Source organism: Bos javanicus, chromosome 15, assembly GCF_032452875.1.
Source record: "Bos javanicus breed banteng chromosome 15, ARS-OSU_banteng_1.0, whole genome shotgun sequence".
Classification (NCBI taxonomy): domain Eukaryota; kingdom Metazoa; phylum Chordata; class Mammalia; order Artiodactyla; family Bovidae; genus Bos; species Bos javanicus.
Window position 1 is genome coordinate 79,692,014 of NC_083882.1, and position 21,886 is coordinate 79,713,899.

The 21,886-nt window shown below is 38.2% G+C and overlaps 1 pseudogene; it reads left to right on the forward strand.

The window, feature by feature from the left end:
• The first annotated feature begins 5,346 nt into the window (after positions 1-5,346).
• On the forward strand, positions 5,347-6,282 carry LOC133261467 (olfactory receptor 5M5-like; annotated as a pseudogene).
• Positions 6,283-21,886: the final 15,604 nt, after the last annotated feature.

Consider the following 21,886-nt stretch of genomic DNA (forward strand, 5'->3'; position numbering starts at 1 on the left):
CATTTCTTGCATATTCTCAATCCTTGTCTCCAGACTATCTGTAACTCCATTTTGTTTTCAAGATTTGGGGTCATTTTCACTATCATTATTCTGAATTCTTTTTCAGATAGACTCCCTATCTCCTCCTCTTTTTTTGGTTTGGTGGGCATTTATCATGTTCTTTTACCTGCTGAATATTTATCTGCCTTTTCATCTTGTTTAGATTGCTGTGTTTGGAGTGGCCTTTCTGTATGCTGGAAGTTTGTGGTTCCTCTTTATTGTGAAGGTTCCTCCCTGGGGGAGGGTTTGGATGAGTGGCTTGTCGAGGGTTCCTGGTTAGGGAAGTTTGCATTGGTGTTCTGGTGGGTGAAGCTGGATCTCTTCTCTCTGGAGTGCAATGAAGTATAAAGTTGTGAGTTTTGAGGTGTCTATGGGTTTGGTGTGACTTTTGGCCACCTGTATATTAATGCTCAGGGTTATGTTCCTGTGTTGCTAGAGAATTAGCTTGGTATGTCTTGCTCTGAAACTTGTTGGCTCTTTGGTGGGGCTTGGTTTCAGTGTAGCTATGGAGGCTTTTGGATGAGCTCTTGTCAATTAATGTTCCTTGGAGTCAGGAGTTTTCTGGTGTTCTCAAGTTTTGGATTTAAGCCTCCTGCCTCTGGTTTTCAGTCTTACAGTAGCCTCAAGGCTTCTTCATCCATATCACACTGATGATAAAACATCTCCTTTCGAAGAGAATGGGTTGCCTTTCTGGTTGCCTGGTGTCCTCTGCCAGCATTCAGAAGTTGTTTTGTAGAATTTGCTCAGTGTTCAAATGACCCTTCTATGAATTTGTGGGGGAGAAAGTGGTCTCCCCACCCTATTCCTCTGCCATCTTAGGACCTCCATCCTCGTTTAGTGAAAGATTTTTAAAATTCTGCAATGCTTTAAAATTTTCAAGAGTTTCAAACACATGATTTTACATATTCTTATAATAACTCGATTTCCCCCTAACCCTATATTGCCTTTCCCCACTTCCTTTTCCCCACAGGTAGCCATAGTTTTGTTCCTATATTTGCGAGTTTGCTTTTTTGTTTACTTATCAAGTTTGTTGTATTTTTGCTATTCCACATACATGTCATATCATACAACATTTGTGTGTGTTTTCTTTTTATGCATTATTTCAGCAGTTTAATGCCCTCCAAGTGAATCCATGTTCTCACAAACAGCAAAACTGTATTCATATACAATAAGTCCTTTACATATGAACCTTCAAACTCTGAATTTTCAAAGATGTGAATGTGTTGTTCACATGTTGAATCACATAAGTTAGTTCTCATGACTGGTGTACATTATGTGTGTAAATCCTCTACAAATGGTTGTGCTTTTGTGTATTCTACTGTACAATAGTGTACATTATCTTTCTTTCAAAGATATCCAGAGGCAAGTGTAAAAGCAGTGTTGATTTTGAGGGGCACTTCAGATCCTCTCTATAGATTCCCACTTAACTACACTGGTTTGATGAATGGAAACACATGACATGATGAAAAAGATCACCAGAGGTGCCTCATCATCAATAGAAATGTCCTTTTCTGCTCTGTGTAGTTGATACCCAGGTCCATCTCAGTCAGAGATGCTGCTTGATCATGTCAAAGGGGAGGAGGGAGCAAGAATTATCTTACTATTCTGTTTGCCCAGGTGACTCTAATTCTCAAGAAAGGGGTGGAGAAGCATGTATAAGCCATATTCTCATATCCAGTTTTATCTGCAATAATGCTGGTATTTTAGCTGCTAAAGAATCCACCTGCAATGCAGGAGACCCTGGTTCAATTCCTGGGTCAGGAAGTTCCCCTGCAGAAGGAGTAGGCTACCCACTCCAGTGTTTTGGGGCTTCCTTGGTGACTCAGACAGTAAACAATCTGCCTGCAATGCAAAGACCTGGGTACAACCCCTGGATTGGAACGATCCACTGGAGGAGGCCATGGCAACCCACTCTAGCATTCTTGCCTGGAGAATCCCCATGGACAGAGGTGCCTGGTAGGCGACAGTCCATGAAGTCACAAAGAGTCAGACTAGTTGAGTGAATAAGTACAGCACAATTCTAGTAATTTTAATCTCTGACTCCTGTGTGTAGTCTTCAAGTGATCCATGACCCAGAAGGATGATGATTCAATGGTCCTTTTAGTATCCAGCAATGGCGAAGCTAGATATATCACTTCAATCGCAACCTTTATTGAGCAATTATTGTGCAACACTCTGGTCTGGGTCAGGGATGTGAGACAAATCAAAATCCTACTCAGATGTTTTAACTTAAGAGAATTTAATGGAAAGAATTTAACTTAATAAGGAGAATACTGGCAGTGTTAAGTGAATCAGTCCAAGAACTTGAAGTACCTGTAGGCTAAGTTCATAAGGCAATTGTCATACCAGTACTGAAGCAGTCAACACAGGGCCTCTGTCAGGATTCTAGTGTCATAAGATCCAGGAAAAGCTTGCCAGGCCACGTTTTCAACACACACCTTAGCAGGAATTTTCCTTGAAAAGATGCAGCCACCTTAACACTTCATTGTAAACCTGGGAGAAAATGAAGTTTGGATACTTTTCTCTTCCTCTCATTTCTGTTATGCTCCTGGTTTGTTCCATTGCCTAACTCATATGGAAACTAGACACTCAAGGAGCCCTATTGATGTAATTTAAGAATTAAGCTCCAGGTAGACCAAAAAAGAAAAAGATAAAAAAGGTAAACTGTATAGATGGTCTATACTGACACAGGAAGCATCATTAGCACATTTATATATCTGTATATCCATGGTGTTCTATTTGCTATGTGTTTATTATTATAACAATTAAAATATAAAGAGCAAGGTTCAGAATCAGTAAATAAGTAGTCCAAATGCAGCAAAAGTTATCTGACTGTCTGATGGTTTTCCTATATCATTCAGTCATCTATCTGCATGATAACTTAATAACTTACCCAAGTCAAGTCTCAAAATATCAAGACATTTAGGCACAAGTTAAAAAAAAAATGAGTCCCATTAGTATACCATTTCAGAAGATTTGATTCCCTGAAGATACTGGGGAGAGGCAAGAATCATGGCCTCAGTGGGCTTAAGATTTTAAAAAGAGTAAATCACTCAAGGTGGTTTATAGTCTAAATGATTTTCTGTGAGAAATAATTGAACCCTAGGGTGCTGATCCCTCTGTGACAATTATGGTATAAATTTCTCAGCTTCTTCATATTTGTGCTGTCACTGGGAAGTCACCTTCTTTCTCCAGTAGGACTATGTATTGAACAGTTTGCTGTGGTGTGTGCTTAGTCACTCAATCTTGTTTGACTCTTTGCGACCCCATGGACTGTAGCCCACCAGACTTCTCTGCCCATGATGATTCTCCAGGCAGGAATACTGGAGTGGGTTGCCACGGCCTCCTCCAGGGGATTTTCCCAATCCAGGGATCAAACCCAGGTCTTCTGCATTGAGGGCTGATGCTTTACCATCTGAGCCACCAGGGAAGCCCAAGAATACTGGAGTGGGAAGCCTATCCCTTCTCCAGGGGATCTTTTGGACCCTGCAATCAAAGTGGGGTCTCCTGCATTGCAGGCATATTCTTTACCAGCTAAGCAAAATTCTATTTTTCTCATAGTACAAGTATCTATAAATATACCATGGAGTGGTATCACAATGGAAAAAGAAATAGATCAAAGGGTACAAGACACAGCCTCAGGTCGAGAGTGTCTGTCAAGAATAGAAAGCTTTATAGTGTCGCGAGCCATTTCTGTCCACTACTCTCTAAGATTACCTTGCCAAGTCAGTTCTTCACATCAGGTGGCCAAAGTACTGGAGCTTCAGCTTCAGTATCAGTCCTTCCAATGAATGTTCAGGACTGATTTCTTAGGATGAACTGGTTGGATCTCCTTGCAATCCAAGGGACTCTCAAGAGTCTTCTCCAACACCACAGCTCAAAAACATCAATTCTTAGGTGCTCAGCTTTCTTTATGGTCCAACTCTTACATCCATACCTGACTACTGGAAAATCCATACTTTAGACTAGACAGACCTTTGTCAGCAAAGTAATGTCTCTGCTTTTTAATATGCTGTCTAGGATCATCATAGATTTTCTTCCAAGGAAATGGTCTCCTTTATCATGTACAAAAGTTGCAAAATGCACTTTATGATTTCTTACATACTCTCTCAGTTTTATAAAAAATAAGGTTATTATTATCAGTGTGACCTTTACAGAACTCAAATTGAATCTCTATCATACAGCTTATTCTTACATTCTGAAAGAGTTAAAATGAGGTAAAGTTACAACAAAATTATTACAATTTGGGGATGGGTATGTCAATCACTTTTTAAAAAATTGTCTTCTCCTCAAGGGGACATTTTTAATACATTATTTTATCCCAATTATTCCCTCCTTTAATATTTAACATCACTGATAAATCTGGATATATAAAAATAATCACATATTGTTTATGTACTGTATTTTTACCTGTATTTATACAAAAATGCCGATTTAATTTTGTGTCCCATGAGCCAATTGCTGCTGCTGCTAAGTCAATTATTGCCCTAAATAATTGGCTGAAATATACAAAGCTAAGGAGAGCCTGGGATATCTTACTGAAGTAAGATTTGGTAATGTAAGGGCAACCTGAGATAGGCAAGTGTGGATAAAATGAACATGCATCACAGGGTGAGGAACTAGCTTGAAAATGACCTTGAGGTTAGAGTGGCAGGTAGGCAGACACTGGTTCTATAAAGATATATCTGTTCCGTTTCTCTAAATGGTTCACCTGTTGGGGGAACAGAATGAATTTCAATTACTGACACTTTAGACACCACATCAAAATCATCCTGAAAACAAAGAATCATAGTTTTAAAGAAAAGCAATATTTAAAGGGATTGTAAGTGACCTATTCATGATAATGATTTGTAGAAAAGATCTAAGCTTCTCAACTATGAAAAGACTTGCAGAAAAGCATTTGAAACTATGTAATTGTGCTCTATATTAAGTTAAATATTGAAGCATCTAGTGCATGATTACTAGGTTATTTCTGGATATTTAAAGAAAAATTTGATGTGGAACATTTTTAAAAACTACTGAATTTCTTATACTATTGCTTCTGTTTTATGTTTTGTTTTTTTTTTGGCCATGAGGCATGTGGGATCATAGCTCCCTAAAAGGGGTTCAAATCCTCGTTCCCTGCATTGCAAAATAAAGTTTTAACTGCTGGATCACCTAGAAAGTCCCCTATGTAACTTCTTTATGCAATATGTATTTAGAAGTTTGAAAGAAGTAGGCATTGATGATGTGAGTAATGGAAAATGATAAAAAAAATGCATTTTTATTTCATTTACTTTAGACATCATTGGAAGCTGAGCAAACACAATGTTAAGGGAAAACTACACAGAAGTGACTGAGTTTATCCTCCTGGGACTGACAGATCGAGTTGAGTTGCAGCCTGTCCTTTTTGTGGTCTTCCTAGTCATCTACCTGATCACAGTCTTCGGCAATGTGAGCATGATTTTGTTAATCAGAACTGACTCAAAGCTTCAGACTCCAATGTACTTCTTCCTCAGCCACCTCTCCTTTGTAGATCTCTGTTATGCTACCAATGTCACTCCTCAGATGCTGGTCAATCTTTTATCCAAGAGAAAAACTATTTCCTTCCTTGGTTGCTTTATATAGTTTGACTTTTTCATTTCCTTGGGGCTCACAGATAGCTATATGCTCACAGCAATGGCTTATGACCGCTACACGGCCATCTGCAAACCCTTGTTATATGGCAGCAAAATGTCCCCAGGTGTCTGCCTCTCTCTCGTTGCTACATCTTATACATATGGCTTTGCAAACGGTCTTGCACAGACCATCCTGATGCTCCACCTCTCCTTCTGTGGACCCAGTGAAATCAACCACTTTTATTGTGTGGACCCACGTCTCCTAGTCCTGGCCTTCTCAGACACTCATGTCAATGAAACTGCCATGTTCGTGGTGGCTGGTTCCAATCTCGTGTTTTCTCTCACCATCATCCTCATTTCCTACATTTTCATCTTTACAGCCATTCTGCAAATGCGTTCTCCAGAAGGGAGGCGCAAGGCCTTCTCCACCTGGTGGGCTCATCTGACAGTTGTCACTATGTTTTATGGCACACTGTTCTGGATGTATCTGAGGCCGCCTTCTGAGGCATCTGTAGAACAGACCAAAATTGCAGCTGATTTTTATATCTTTCTGAGTCCTATGCTTAACCCTTTGATCTACAGCCTTTGGAACAAAGATGTTAAAAGAGCAATAAGGAGAGTAATGCAAGAGAAAATTTTTGTTTAATTAGGTACAGAGGTTTAATTGGCCAGAGGTATGTAGTATATTTGTATTTTCTGACCGATTAGAGAGAATTTTAAATTAATAAGTCACTTTTTGTCATTGACTTAGTTTTTCCTTTTGAAAAGAATCTGTCAGATCATTATCTTGTGTCATTTCAGTGTATTTAAAAGGAATACCACGTGGAAATTCAATGACAAGACCAGACAGCATTGCTATTTTTGTAATATTAGTAAAGGACAGATAATTCTGTGCACAGTACTCATTAAGGTAGAAAGTTATAAAAGGCAGAATTACCAATGATCCTAAGACAATGCCAATTTGTTTGATTTGAGGGGTTTAATATTTTCCAAATTATTTTCCAAAACTTGTCAATCATATAAGGAGAAAAGTTTTTTCTTTGGTTGGTTGGTTTTTCCCTTTGTTCACATTATATATCCAAGATCTTTGGGTATCTTAAATTATTACTTAAGAACTATACTAACGGAATCCTCATTGATTAAATGTTTGACAGAAATGCCAAATTTCCTTTAGATTTTTAAAAATTATTTCTTTAAAAAATTTTTTAACCAAAATGCCTCCAGCACTAACTTATATTAGGGTTTCACTTTTTTTTTTTTTAAATTATGCTCTGTTAACAGCTCACAGACAAAAATAGTGAATGATATAAAGAGCACTTTTCGAAGCATAACTAATCATCATTAAGTTTTCACACAATGACACTTGTTTCAAATTTGCACAAATCTCCACTTCATGGACCTGACTGCTCACCTTTGGCGTCTCCCCCGGGACATACAAGTTGGGGAAGCTTACGATGCTGGAAAACTCAGAAGAGATGAGAGTTGAGCAGAACTTGGTTCTGTTAGGTAAATCAAGTTGATTTTTTAAAAAACTGATTTTTCTAAATTCCATGTATATGCATTAGTATACTGTAATGGTGTTTTTCTTTCTGGCTTACTTCACTCCATATAATAGGTTCCAGTTTCATCCACCTCATTAGAATTTATTCAAATGTATTCATTTTAATGGCTGAGTAATACCCTAACCCTAACCCTGTATACAAGACAGCAAAAGAGACACTGATGTATAGAACAGTCTTTTGGACTCTGTGGGAGAAGGAGAGGGTGGGATGATTTGGGAGAATGGCATTGAAACGTGTAATATCATATATGAAACGAGTCGCCAGTCCAGGTTTGATGTACAATACTGGATGCTTGGGGCTTTTGCACTGGGACGACCCAGAGGGAGGGTATGGGGAGGGAAGAGGAGGAGGGTTCAGGATGGGGAACACATGTATACCTGTGGCGGATTCATTTTGATATATGGCAAAACCAATACAATATTGTAAGTTAAAAAATAAAATAAAATTTAAAAATTAAAATGAATTATGGTAAAAAATAAAGTGAGTGCATTATTGAAAAAAAATAAAGTAAAAGACAAAAAAAAATGATTTATAACTGATTTGTAATTTTAAGTTTCAGGTATACAACATCTGAAAGTTGCTCAGTCGTGTCCGACTCTTTGTGATCCCATGGACTGTAGCCTGCCAGGCTCCTCTAATCCATGGGGATTCTCCAGGCAAGAATACTCAAGTGGGTTGACATGCCCCTCTCTAGGGTATCTTCCCAACTCAGAAATCGAACCCAGGTCTCCCACATTGCAGGCAGATTCTTTAGAGTCTGAGCCACCAGGAAAGCCTGGTGTTCAGCATAGTGATTTACAATTTTTAGAAATGTTAAAGAGGCTTTTCCAGTGGCTAAGTGGTAAAGGATCTGCTTGCAGTTCAGGGGACTCAGAAAATGCAGGTTTCAGAACTGGGTTAGGAAGATCCACTGGTGGAAAAAATGTATAAAAAGCAGTAAGAAGAGTGATTCAAGAGAAGCTATTTGCCAAATAGTGTAGACATTTTGGTCACTGGTATGTAACATATCTGTATTCTCTGATCAATCAGTGAGCACTTTAATTTAACAAGTCATTTTGCCTATTGACTATTCTTTTCCTTTTATAATTCACCTATGAGACTTGGAAGAATGTTATCAAATTGTTAGTTTTGACTCAGTATATTAAAATAATACCACACATATATTAAGACACAAGACCAAACAGCATTGTCATTGCTCTATAACATTAGCAAAAAACAGATTATTCTATCTATATTACCCATAGTCACCAAATATGTGAACTTGCTTGTTGGATTTTTTTTTTTTTTGTATTTTTGTATTCAAATTATATTGAAGTGAAAACCTTTAGGAATCTCAGGTTATTACTCCAAGATATATCTTTAGCATTTAGTACTGGTCCAATAGAATCTTCATTCATAAGATTGTTGAAGTAAATCCTAAATATCCTACAGAATATTTTTATTATATATTTTAAGTGTTTTAATCTATCTATATCACCATCACAAAACTAGTTTTGAGGTTCCATTTTTTTGTTGTTTTGTTATGAACCATTTCCAGCATACATCCAAAATATAAAGCAGCATAGACTACCAGAGTCAGGATAACTAGCAGTGTTAGGATATCACGCAATGCCACATTTTTCATTTTTAAAATTTTTTTTCTATTTTTTTTAATTTTTTAACTTTACAATATTGTATTGGTTTTGCCATATATCAACATGAATCCACCACAGGTATACACGTGTTCCCCATCCTGAACCCTCTTCCCTCCCTGTACCATCTCTCTGGGTCATCCCAGTGCACCAGCCCCAAGCATTCAGTATCATGCATTGAACCTGGACTGGTGACTCATTTCATATATAATATTATACATGTTTCAGTGCTATTCTCCCAAATCATCCCACCCTCTCCCTCTCCCACAGAGTCCAAAAGACTGTTCTATACACCAGTGTCTCTTTTGCTGTCTCATAATAATCTCAGATATGCAGATGACACCACCTTTATGGCAGAAAGTGAAGAGGAACTAGAAAGCCTCTTGATGAAGGTGAAAGTGGAGAGTGAAAAAGTTGGCTTAAAGCTCAACATTCAGAAAACGAAGATCATGGCATCCAGTCCCAACTCTTCATGGGAAATAGATGGGGAAACAGTGGAAACAGTGTCAGACTTTATTTTGGGGGGCTCCAAAATCACTGCAGATGGTGACTGCAGCCATGAAATGAAAAGATGCTTACTCCTTGGAAGGAAAGTTATGATCAACCTAGATGGCATATTGAAAAGCAGAGACATTACTTTGCCAACAAAGGTCCGTCTAGTCAAGGCTATGGTTTTTCCAGTGGTCATGTATGGATGTGAGAGTTGGACTGTGAAGAAGGCTGAGCGCTGAAGAATTGATGCTTTTGAACTGTGGTGTTGGAGAAGACTCTTGAGAGTCCCTTGGACTGCGAGGACATCCAACAAGTCCATTCTGAAGAAGATCAGCCCTGGGATTTCTTTGGAAGGAATGATGCTAAAGCTGAAACTCCAGTACTTTGGCCACCTCATGTGACGATTTGACTCATTGGAAAAGACTCTGATGCTGGGAGGGATTGAGGGCAAGAGGAGAAGGGGACAACAGAGGATGAGATGGCTGGATGGCATCACTGACTCGATGGACGTGAGTCTGGGTGAACTCCGGGAGTTGGTGATGGACAGGGAGGCCTGGCATGCTGCGATTCATGGGGTCGCAAAGAGTCGGACATGACTGAGCGACTGAACTGAACTGATACGGGATTATTGTTACCATCTTTCTAAATTCCATACATATGCATTAGTATACTGTACTGGTGTTTTTCTTTCTGGCTTACTTCACTCTGTATAATAGGCTCCAGTTTCACCCACCTCATTAGAACTGATTCGAATGTATTCTTTTTAATGGCTGAATAATACTCCATTGTGTATATCAGCCACAGCTTTCTTATCATCTTGGAGCATAGTTGATTAACAATGTTGTGTGAGTTTTAGGTGTACAGCAAAGCGACTCAGTTATAACTATACATGAATCTATATTTTTCAAATTGTTTACCCATTTAGACTATTGTAGAATATTGAGAAGTCCTCCCTGTGCTATAACAGCAGGTCCTTTTATTTCATTGTTTCAGAAACTCAGATCCATCACCTCTCCATGTCATGGACACTAGGGCTCATCTTTGTCATCTCCTCCTGAAGCATATCTGGGGGAAAGACTATGACACTGAAACATGCTTAGAAGAGATGGGAACTGAGCAGAGCAGCGTCCTATTAAGTCTATCCAGTAAATTTTCTTTTATCAGATCTTCAGTGTCCTTACAGATGTTTGAATTTTCAGACATGAAAATGGAGAATGATGATGTGGACTTGCCTATTTTCTTTTGTAGTTTTTAAAACTATTTAGACTATATTTTTAGGTCTTATCAACTGCTGAACTGGTATTATTCCTTTGATCACTTATACTTTCTATCCCTTCTATGATGTATAAAGTCTAAAAGCCTTATTTGTCTGATATTCACATATATTTGGCTGTTTATTTTTTGTTTTTGGTTGGTTATGTCCAGTATGTTTATTTTTACCTTTTTTTTTTTTTTTTTACCTTTTTTATTTTCAGGCCCCGAGTCCTTTTGATCACTATTTCTTATTTTATTGTGGATATTGACACTTTTGAATATTTCTGACAACTTAATTTGTGCTTTTCACAAACTTTTTTGTGTTTTTTCTCCTCTTTACCTACTGTGAATTAAATCATATTTTGCAACTTTCTTTCCTTTTTAATCCTTGTTTGACTATGACACATTCTATTTTCTATTATTAGTAAGTTCCCTTAAACTGTGTATGCATACTTGTCTTAACTTAGTCTTCATTAATCAGTATATCTACATTGCTATTAAATAATGAAAGGAATATGCTGCTGCTGCTAAGTTGCTTCAGTTGTGTCAGACTCTGTGCAACCCCATGGACTGCAGCCTACCAGGCTTCTCCGTCCTTGGGATTCTCCAGGCAAGAACACGAGTGGGTTGCCATTTCCTTCTCCAATGCATGAAAGTGGAAAGTGAAAGTGAAGTCGCTCAGTCGTGTCTGACTCTTAGCGACCCCATGGACTGCAGCCTACCAGGCTCCTCCATCCATGGGATTTTGTGGGCAACAGTACTGGAGTGGGGTGCCATTGCCTTCTCCCAAAAGGAATATACAATATTTTAATTATGAATTCATCCTGCTTCTAACTTATAAACTGTCATTTGCAGGTATAGAATAAATCATCAATAGTAAATTATTTATTAATGAACTTTAAATATTATCTTTATTGTATATGATTACAGTTATATTAAATGGTGATTCAATGTTCATGTTCCTTTAACTTTCATATTTATCAATTTTTCTCTCACTAGTATAGTAACCCACTCCAGTATTCTTGGCTGGAGAATCCCATGGACGGAGAAGCCTGGTGGGCTACAGTCATCGGGGTCACAAAGAGTCGGACACGACTGAGCGACTTCACTTTCACATTATATGGCACCCATTCTTCATTTATGGTTTAGTTTTCTTCTGTGTGATATATATCCTTAATCAGTTCTTTCAGTGAGAGTCCCTCTCTATCCACTTATCTGAGAATATCACTTGTCCATTCTCAGAGGAGAATTTATTTGGGTATGAATGTAGAAAGACAGATACTTGCTTTCAGTATTTAAAATGTCTTATATTCTGGCTTATTTTTGTTTAGCTATGCAGGCGGCTGCAACGACCGGCGCACTAAGCGTGGCCGAGAGGAGCTACCCCATGTCTGAGGTCAGGGGCAGAAGCCAGGAGGACCCAATGCCCGAAGGGCGGCGGCCAAGAGGAGTTACCCCACGTCCGAGGTCAGGGGCAGTGGCCAAGAGTGCCAGGCTGCGATGGCGCAGGAACAGCCAAGAGGAGCTGCCTTGCGTCCGAGGTTAGGGGGGTCGGCTGAGAGGAGCTACCATGCATCCGAGGTCAGGGGTGGGGGCGGTGGCCAAGAGGAGCTACCCTGTGTCTGAGGTCAGGGGCAGCGGCTGGGAAGAGCTACCCCACACCGACATGCCCGAGGCCAGAGGTGGCGGCTGGGAGGACCAACCCCACGTCCAAGGAGCCGTGGCTGTGCGGGCACAGGAGGGCCTAGAGGAGCTATCCCACGTTGAAGGTCAGGAAGGGCGGTGGTGAGGAGATAACCCTCCTCCAAGGTTAGGAGCAGCCGCTGCGCTTGCTGGAGTAGCCATGAAAAGATACTTAGCCCAAGGTAAGAGAAACCCAAGTAAGACGGTAGGTGTTGCAAAAGGGCATCAGAGGGCAGACAAACTGAAACCATACTCACAGAAAACTAGTCGATCTAATCACACTAGGACCACAGCCTTGTCTAATTCAATGAAACTAAGCCATGCCCATGGGGCAACCCAAGATGGGCGGGTCACAGTGGAGAGATCTGACACAATGTGGTCCACTGGAGAAGGGAAAGGCAAACCACTTCAGTATTCTTGCCTTGAGAACCCCATGAACAGTATGAAAAAGCAAAATGATAGGATACTGAAAGAGGAACTTCCTAGGTCAGTAGGTGCCCAATATGCTACTGGAGATCAGTGGAGAAATAACTCCAGAAAGAATGAAGGGATGGAGCCAAAGCAAAAAGAATACCCAGCTCTGGATGTGACTGGTGATAGAAGCAAGGTCTTATGCTGTAAAGAGCAATATTGCATAGGAACCTGGAATGTGAGGTCCATGAATCAAGGCAAATTGGAAGTGGTCAAACAAGAGATGGCAAGAGTGAATGTCGACATTCTAGGAATCAGTGAACTGAAATGGACTGGAATGGGTGAATTTAACTCAGATGACCATTATATCTACTACTGCAGGCAGGAATCTCTTAGAAGAAATGGAGTAGCCATCATGGTCAACCAAAGAGTCCGAAATGCAGTACTTGGATGCAATCTCAAAAACGACAGAATGATCTCTGTTCGTTTCCAAGGCAAACCATTCAATATCACAGTAATCCAAGTTTATGCTCCAACCAGTATTGCTGAAGAAGCTGAAGTTGAACGGTTCTATGAAGACCTACAAGACCTTTTAGAACTAACACCCAAAAAAGATGTCCTTTTCATTATAGGGGACTGGAACGCAAAAGTAGGAAGTCAAGAAACACCTGGAGTAACAGGCAAATTTGGCCTTGGAATACAGAATGAAGCAGGGCAATGATGTACAGAGTTTTGCCAAGAAAATGCACTGATCATAACAAACACCCTCTTCCAAAAACACAAGAGAAGACTCTACACATGGACGTCACCAGATGGTCAGCACCGAAATCAGATTGATTATATTCTTTGCAGCCAAAGATGGAGAAGCTCTATACAGTCAGCAAAAACAAGACCAGGAGCCGATTGTGGCTCAGATCATGAACTCCTTATTGCCAAATTCAGACTCAAATTGAGGAAAGTAGGGAAAACCACTAGACCATACAGGTATGACCTAAATCAAATTCCTTATCACTATACAGTGGAAGTCAGAAATAGATTTAAGGGCCTAGATCTGATAGATTAGAGTGCCTGATGAACTATGGAATGAGGTTCATGACATTGTACAGGAGACAGGGATCAAGACCATCACCATGGAAAAGAAATGCAAAAAAGCAAAATGGCTGTCTGGGGAGGCCTTACAAATAGCTGTGAAAAGAAGAGAAGTGAAAAGCAAAGGAGCAAAGGAAAGATATAAACATCTGAATGCAGAGTTCCAAAGAATAGCAAGAAGAGGTAAGAAAGCCTTCCTCAGTGATCAATGCAAAGAAATAGAGGAAAACAACAGAATGGGAGACTAGAGATCTCTTCAAGAAAATGAGAGATACCAAGGGAACATTTCATGCAAAGATGGGCTTGATAAAGGACAGAAGTGGCATGGACCTAACAGAAGCAGAAGATATTAAGAAGAGATGGCAAGAATACACAGAAGAACTGTACAAAAAAATCTTCACGACCCAGATAATCACGATGGTGTGATCACTGACCTAGAGCCAGACATCCTGGAATGTGAAGTCAAGTGGGCCTTATAAAGCATCACTACGAACAAAGCTAGTGGAGGTGATTGAATTCCAGTTGAACTCTTTCAAATCCTGAAAGATGATGCTGTGAAAGTGCTGCACGCAATACGCCAGCAAATTTGGAAAACTCAGCAGTGGCCACAGGACTGGAAAAGGTCAGTTTTCATTCCAGTCCCAAAGAAAGGCAATGCCAAGGAATGCTCAAACTACCGCACAATTGCACTCATCTCACGCTAGTAAAGTAATGCTCAAAATTCCCCAAGCCAGGCTTCAGCAATATATGAACTGTGAACTTCCTGATGTTCAAGCTGGTTTTAGAAAAGGCAGAGGAACCAGAGATCAAATTGCCAACATCTGCTGGATCATGGAAAAAGCAAGAGAGTTCCAGAAAAACATCTATTTCTGCTTTATTAACTATGCCAAAGCCTTTGGCTGTGTGGATCACAATAAACTGTGGAAAATTCTGAAAGAGATGGGAATACCAGACCACCTGATCTGCCTCTTGAGAAACCTATATGCAGGTCAGGAAGCAACAGTTAGAACTGGACATGGAACAACAGACAGGTTCCAAATAGGAAAAGGAGTACTTCAAGGCTGTTTATTGTCACCCTATTTATTTAACTTATATGCAGAGTACATCATGAGAAACGCTGGACTGGAAGAAACACAAGCTGGAATCAAGATTGCCGGGAGAAATATCAATAACCTCAGATATGCAGATGACACAACCCTTATGGCAGAAAGTGAAGAGGAACTAAAAAGCCTCTTGATGAAGGTGAAAGTGGAGAGTGAAAAAGTTGGCTTAAAAGCTCAACATTCAGAAAACGAAGATCATGGTATCCAGTCCCAAGACTTCATGGGAAATAGATGGGGAAACAGTGGAAACAGTGTCAGACTTTATTTTGGGGGGCTCCAAAATCACTACAGATGGTGACTGCAGCCATGAAATTAAAAGACGCCTACTCCTTGGAAGGAAAGTTATGATCAACCTAGATAGCATATTCAAAAGCAGAGACATTATTTTACCAACAAAGGTCCGCCTAGTCAAGGCTATGGTTTTTCCTGTGGTCATGTATGGATGTGAGAGTTGGACTGTGAAGAAGGCTGAGCGCTGAAGAATTGATGCTTTTGAACTGTGGTCTTGGAGAAGACTCTTGAGAGTCCCTTGGACTGCAAGGAGATAAAACCAGTCCATTCTAAAGGAGATCAGTCCTGGGTGTTCTTTGGAAGGAATGATGCTGAAGCTGAAACTCCAGTACTTTGGCCATCTCATGCGAAGAGTTGACTCATTGGAAAAGACTCTGATGCTGGGAGGGATTGGAGGCAGGAGGAGAAGGGGATGACAGAGGATGAGTTGGCTGGATGGCATCACCGACTCGAGGGACGTGAGTTTGAGTGAACTCCGGGAGTTGGTGATGGACAGGGAGACCTGGCGTGCTGTGGTTCATGGAGTCGCAATGAGTCTGACATGACTGAGTGACTGAACTGAACTGAACTTAACTGAACACATTTATCCTTATCAGTGTCCTGAGAATGTGCTCAGCAGAAGGAAGAAAGCTTTCTCTACATGTGGACCCCACTTGACAGCGGTCCCCATATTTTATGGAAATCTTTTCTTCATGTGTCTCAGAAGTCCAACTGAAGAGTCTGTAGAACAGGGGGAAATGGTGGCTATGTTTTACACCACAGTAATTCCTAAATGTTGTACTCTATGATTTTTAGTCTCAGCAACAAAGATGTGAAGGAGGTCATGAGCAAAGCAATTAGCAGAACAGCTTTAACTAAATAAAATTGAAAGTTAAAGTATATGATGAGACCCATGGTTCAATAGAAGGGGTAGACAGTTATCATTTCTTTTGGGTAATTTTGAGGAAATTTGTCATTTATGTTTTCCATGAATAGATGAAGATTATATATAATTGAAAATGGAATAATAGTGTAAACATAAAATAAGCACATTTGAAACAAGAGTCTCTGGGTCTATGGAATCTAAGTTTAGTAGGTGTGACTGGAAAAAATTTTATGTAAAATAGTTGCAATTTTTATAAATTCACTGTTTTTTTTTTTAATTTTATTTTTTAACTTTACAATATTTTATTGGTTTTGCCATATATCAACATGAATCCTCCACAGGTATACACGTGTTCCCTGTTTAGATTCTGATTTTAGAGAAAGTGTAATAGTCTTTTCTTGCACCTAAAATAGATATTGGTTTGGGATATCTGTTATTTTTAGGTGCTTAAATGGACTGTTATTTCACTGTATCTCATTGTTATAATTGTAGATAATATCCCTGATTGTGGAATATTTTATTCAAAATATGCTACAAGCCTCATGCAATAATATTAATCAATGCAACTGTATCCTAGATGAGTCTGGATTTTCAAATGTTTACTAATTAATTAAATAAACCTCATTTATATGTAAGCGTATTTTAATTGTATGGTTTCTATTTAAGGCCCTATTTGTGTCTTATCTTATAATGACTATCAGAAGGTAATATAATCTCACTGTTGATTTGGAGTTTGGAATGTGTTTCTGTAAATATATTTCAACAACTTATCTTTAGACAATTTTTGGAAAATAGAAAAATAGATTTACTCTTATTTTGTTTTATTTTTAAAAAGTATTTTTGGGGTTGGTGATAGCAGAAACTAGCAGAAACCTTGCTAGTCCTAGTACATATGTATGTAATGTGATTCTTTTATATCTGATTTTAAAATGAACACATTATCAATATAGTAGATATCCTGAATTTTGTTTTTAGCAATACTGTTGCCTGGTTTTCAAAATGTTTTTATTTGAAAGATGAGAAAAATTTGAGGCACAGATAGCTGCTTGATTGTGAATGAATCTTAAACTTTCTTGTCAATATTCAAATTCTGTTCATTTTATTTATCAATATTTTATAAGAAAATTTTAAAAATAAAGTTTTTCTCACAATGATTTCCACAAATGAAACAAAATTATCCGTCAACATTATATATGTAAGTATAAATGTTATATATGTTACACATATACAGATAGGTTATATGTGTGTTTGCACATGTGTGTGCATGTGTATGTTCCAGAGTATTCAACTTGATCAATACTTTCTAGGAATTTTGTGTAAGAATTTACCTCAGGGTTAAATTAGTTGTCACATAAAATAATCAACATTAATAACATAATCTTGTATGCTATTTTTCTCCTTCTATTTATGTGTGTAACTCTAAACTGCCTAATTTACCAACAGCAGAACTAATTTCTCTACCTAGCTGTATTCTTGCCCTAGATTATAAAACTTAATCAATTTGAAAGCCATATGATTTCAGAGGTAATTATGCAACTAGTGCAGTTTTAACTACTATGAGAAACTATATAATCATTCACATAAAAGTTATTGCATTACACACATATTCACATATTTAAATATTTAATTTATATAGTTTGCAATTTAGTTTTTGCATGCAGTCTGAAGCAAGATACCAACACTAATTCTCATAAGACATTACCATTAGTAAATTAATAATCTCTCTATCCCTAATCATATTAAAATGCCAATAATAAATACATAAACTTATTTATAATTATTTTGGCCTACTTCTAAGCATTTTAACCTTCAGTTGAATTAATTAATTCACTTATTTGTCCAACGAATATTAGCTGAGTGCCTGTTATGTTTGAGGCTCTGTTTTAGTTATTTGTTATCAGTGAACAAAACAGAAAAAGAAATCCTTGATCTCATGAGACTTATATTCCATTTGTGTGAAACCAGCATAAACCATCAGGAAAATACATAAATAAATCTTAGAGTATATTAGTGATGTTATAGAAAAATCTGGAAAAAATCATCTTGTAAGATAAAGGAGCAAAGGGGGATCTCTGGCTCAGATATGAGAATGAAGGTTGATTTCATTGAGAAGAGGATAATTGAACAAAAACCTCATGAAGGTGGTTTAGAGATGAGCCATGGAGGTCCTTACGGAGCAGTGTTTTAGAAGATGGAGTAACTAAGGAAAAGGCAGATGCAAGCATTCAAGGAAAGTTTTAAGAACAAATGGAAGCCAGTGTGGCTGCAGCCCAGGGCAGTGAGAAAATTAATGGAATATGAGACCATAGGCATGATAAGGGACTAGAGGCCAAGGTCCTGTGAGCCATGAAGCACAGAACACAAGCTGGGCTTATGAATGTTGAGGAACGTCATCACCAAGTTTAGTGTGATGCAAACTCAAAGCAAAGAACGTTATTTGATCCCAGAATACTTTCAAAATAACTTGAATGGGGGAGGTGGATTTTTTGTTAATCTGTTACAAAACAGAAACTCAGTGATCAACTTTTCCTCTAGAGATATACTTTCCCTAGGGTTATTTCTAGAAGATTCTTAATTGTTTTTTTTTTTTTTTTTTTAAATAAGGCAATAATTTAAGGGAAACTTCTCTTGTGGATTTCCAGTTTCTTTTCTACCTGGCATCATCTCATTTCTTACACAACATTCACTTTCCCATTCTGCATCCTTCCTGGGAATACTTTGCTCTATTTAGAGATTGGTATACAAACACATCTATCTGGAGCTGGAAGATGAAGCTTTCATTATATATTTTATTTTATTATATTCATCATTAATTATTCCATTTATATTATCCATGTATGGAGGTGTCTATTTGTCAGAGACAGAAATTTTATATTTAGATTTGAATATTTGATTATTAAAAGCTATTAATGAAGCTACAGTTTCCACAATGCATTCAGTAATAATTGCACCTTCTTATTTATTATTGGAGGAGGAAATGGCAACTCACTCCAGTATTCTTGCCTGGAGAATCCCATGGACAGAGGAATCTGGTGGGCTACCATCCATGGGGTTGCAAGAGAGCTGAATATGTCTTTTCATACTCTCAAACAATGAAGTTAATACTGTTAATTAATACTTGTTACATCATCTTAAGACACAGAAAAATGAAACACAAAACAAACTAAGAGCAAAGCCTGCCTAAGTTCACAAAATAAGTCCTGGGGCCAGAATTCAAAACCACTTTAGAACAGAAACAGAATTCTCTATCTGGAATACTTAATGTTTCCTCTTTTCTGGTCCTGGGGGAAAATAATCTACAATTACTGTTAACTTAATTTGAAAGCCAGGGTGATACAATATGGGTAGTTTTTGTATATATTTTTGCCTGAAGAAGGTGGTGAGCAAAACTGTCTGTCTCCAAACCCTTCTCTTTTTTCCAGTCTCCATAATTCCTAAGATCAGACCTGACTATTCCATTTTCCCTGTGAGTTCCTCAGAGCTCTCAATTACCTGTCTAACCACCACACAGGTTTTCATCTATTTTGCCTTTGTGAGGTACTAACAACACTGATCTTTTATATATCATCTTTCTGGATCATCCTTGGTACAGTTAGATGCAGTGAGATCTGACATTCCAAATAAAAATTCCTCTTCTGCTGTTTTAAAAATAAGTGGAAAATCCTGGCACATTTTGTTAACACAATATCAACATGCTCTATTAACATATTTGTAATCTCTTTCCATTCAGAATCTCTCCTTCATCTTTACATTTTCTCTATCATTTATGATGGTGTCTAAAACATCTTTCATTAATATCTCAATCTTTAAAAATCCATTTTTTTTTTTTTGTTGAGGACACTCATCTTATTCAAAAGCTAACATACTATTTTTAAAACTTTTTATTAAGTTGCATTGTTTGGGTGGTTTACAAACAGTTCTGTGTTCCATTTTTATTGTTCTGTTTCCCTTGGACTGAGCAGGTTCACAAGCAGCTCAAAATGATACTGTGGCACATTTAGGACAAATATGGCTCTCCTTCGTATCTCAGAAGGATTGCTTCTAGAGCATCACCCTCCACCCTATCCCCCCAGGATCCCCAAATCTGCAGAAACTCAAGTCCCTTATATACAATGGTGTCATGATTGCATAAAACCTATGCACATCCTTTCATATACTTAAAGTCACCTCTATCTCTTTCTCCTTTCTCTCATTTAAAGCTAAGTAAATGCTAGCTAGACTAAGTGTATTAGAATTCTTTCCCAAACAGTTTTGCATATTTTACGAGGTAAGTTGCATAATTATAAGAATTTGGATAAGACACAAAGATTTCTCATTATTTGATGAATAAACGCTTGTGGATTTTCCTCCATAATACTTATTAACAGAATGCAAGGCACTAGTATTTTCTCATGAAAATATTTTGTGAAGTACTGTCCTGGAGAGGTTCATATGATACAATCTGTATTTGAAAATAAATTTGTAACTATCCAAGAAGCTTTCCTAGACCACTGGATCTCCACGGAAGAGTCAATCATTCCCTGCTTTATCCCCGTATTATAACACTGTAGGAATACATCATGATTTTACAAGGTTTAATTACATTACTACCACTTCTCACTAGTGACACTGATCTCCTGGTCTTATCTTTGAATCTGCAGAACATAACAGTGGAGGGTATCTAGTAGATTATAATTACATGCTAGGTTTGTCAGAGTCCTTGTCCAGGGAATACACACAATATATGAAAGTATGTAAGTAATTTAATCCTTTATTTCAAAGATTACTGTGAACAGTTTGTCCCTCTTTAAATGAGTCCAAGTATGAGGTTAGATTAAAAACAAATTTTATCTGATATTTAGGGCTGACAGTTTATTGGATTAAATGGTTTTGCCCTATAATTCTGGAAGTGAAAGTGAAGTCGCTCAGTCTTGTCTGACTCTTTGCGACCCCATGGACTGTAGCCCACCGGGCTCCTCCATTCATGGAATTTTGCAGGAAAGAGTACTGGATGCATGCGTGCATGGTAAGTCACTTCAGTCATGTCCAACTCTATGCGACCCTATGGACAGCAGCCCACCAGGCTCCTCTGTCCATGGGATTCTCTAGGCAAGAATACTGGAATGGGTTGCCATTTCCTTCTCCAGGGGATATTCCTGACCCAGGGATTGAACCCAGGTCTTCCACATTGCAGGAAGACACTGTACTGTCTGAGCCACCAGGGAAGCCCATAATCCTGGAGAACATGCTTATATTAAAATGGAGAAAAAGTATTGTTTTTGAGTGACATTAAAAACAGAAATCTTACCCTCCATAAATATCTTAAAATGAATAATTACCAAAATGCCAGTTGAAAGCAAGAGATATTTAAGAAATAGTCTTGAGCTTCCCTGGTGGCTAAGTAGTAAAGAATCCACCTGCCAATGCAGGAGACTCCAGTTCAGCGCTGGGTTGGGAAGATCCCCTGGAGGAGGAAATGGCAATCTACTCCAGTATTTTTGCCTGGAAAGACTCTGGAGGGCTATAGTCCCTGGAGTCCTAAAGAGTCGGACACAACTGAATACACACACATGTATACACTTGGACACTTGGACAATTACAATTTTTAGGAATAGCATGTTTCAATCACATTTTGTACAACTCTTATGTAAGTGGGTCAGTGTATTATATTTGTCAATGTAGATACCTTCAGGGAGCTTGTTAAACAGCAGGTGCTCAGAAAAAAATTGCTGAAAAAGACTGTCAAAATGAAGTCATAGTTATTTAATTAAAAAAATAAAAGACAGCATGAATAAAATGTAAATTGATAATAATCAACATTTGATTTTAAATTTATTTACTAAAACTTATCATAGAAGTTTGTATGGAAAATTGACTTAGAGAAGAGAAA